We start from the raw sequence: 1767 nt of genomic DNA, 5'->3' as shown, positions 1-1767 counted from the left end.
CTGGGTTTAGGATCTGCATAGGAAACACACACACACACACACACACATACAAGCACACACTTACCTGTGTTGCCTGCTGACGCCTCCTTGGCTGTCCCCAAACGGTATAAAACCAACAGCCACGGGAAGCTGTAAGGATAGAGGACATACCTGCATCCTATTGGACTCACTTGTCTTGGTTAAATCCAACTTATTTGACAACCTATGGTGCTGCTACTTCTGCTCATGGCAGTGCTGCTTCTGACAAGGCTGTTCTTTGGTGGGCCTAGGCGACATCACAATCTCCATGGTTACATACACAACAAAGGTCAGATGTTGTTTACACCTGGCCATGCCAGTGGTATTGAGTAGCATATCCCAGTGCTAAGGGTCCTGGGTGCAACAATCTTTCAATGGGGAATAGCCGCACTGAGTTTGTCAAGTGCACCGATGTTTGCAACTCCAACAATACACACATATGTATGTATGTATGTATGTATGTGTGTATGTGTGTATGTGTGTATGTGTGTATGTGTGTATGTGTGTATGTGTGTATGTGTGTATGTATGTCTATCTATCTATCTATCTATCCATCTATCCATCTATCCACCCATCTATCTCTATATATATTTATCTCTCTCTCTCTATATGTATATATATATATATATATATATATATATATATATATATAATTTTTTTTTCTTTTAAATATATATATATATATATATATGTATATACATAGAGAGAGAGAGAGAGATGGAAATACTTTTTTAAACATGTTTTCACCTCATTTTTACCTTCTTTTTTTCTTCTCTCCATGTTTTCCTTCTTTCCTATGCTGCTGCTTCTTATTTTTCTTCTTTTTCAGACCCTATCATTGCACTATTGCTTATTCAATACCACCAGCAGATGGAGACACTATATTACAACATTAGTTGTGAGCAGCAGTTTGTACAAACAAATGCCTCATAGCTGATGTCCTATCCACCTAGGCACATAGGCACCACCTATTGTCTATTGCCTGCAGTAGGGGCCCACTGGACTAGCCAGCAAGCAGCTGCAGCAAATAAACAGATAATCTTTCTTTCCAACACTGAAACCTGGTGGTGCATTTAATATATGCTATCAGATAGGGGACATATCAGATATTAAACTGATATAAACAGACACCACATTTGATACCAGCCAAAAGGAAGGATGAGAAGTGATAACTGTGAAAGGGGAGGAACCAACGCTGTCCCCTTCACATGCACCATCATTACTTGTAGGAAGGGAGGCTGGCTGGCAGCCTCCCATACACACTCTGGCTGGGTGGCAGTCACCCACCAGTACACACAGCAGACCCTAAACCCATATCATTATTGCTAAGCAGGAAGATGGGAGTCCATTTCACTCTGATGGACCATTTTTAAATGCAATCCATAACCTGGCTTTGGCAGGAACCCTTCTTACTCCTCCTACTTGCATTTGATACTGGGTTTAGGATCTGCATAGGAAACACACACACACACACAAGCACACACTTACCTGTGTTGCCTGCTGACGCCTCCTTGGCTGTCCCCAAACGGTATAAAACCAACAGCCACGGGAAGCTGTAAGGATAGAGGACATACCTGCATCCTATTGGACTCACTTGTCTTGGTTAAATCCAACTTATTTGACAACCTATGGTGCTGCTACTTCTGCTCATGGCAGTGCTGCTTCTGACAAGGCTGTTCTTTGGTGGGCCTAGGCGACATCACAATCTCCATGGTTACATACACAACAAAGGTCAGATGTTGTTTACAC

This window comes from Hyla sarda, unplaced genomic scaffold (genome assembly GCF_029499605.1).
Source record: "Hyla sarda isolate aHylSar1 unplaced genomic scaffold, aHylSar1.hap1 scaffold_1678, whole genome shotgun sequence".
In the NCBI taxonomy this organism is placed as follows: Eukaryota; Metazoa; Chordata; class Amphibia; order Anura; family Hylidae; genus Hyla; species Hyla sarda.
The sequence above is the reverse complement of the archived record's forward strand: the minus strand, read 5'-3'. Positions refer to the sequence as shown.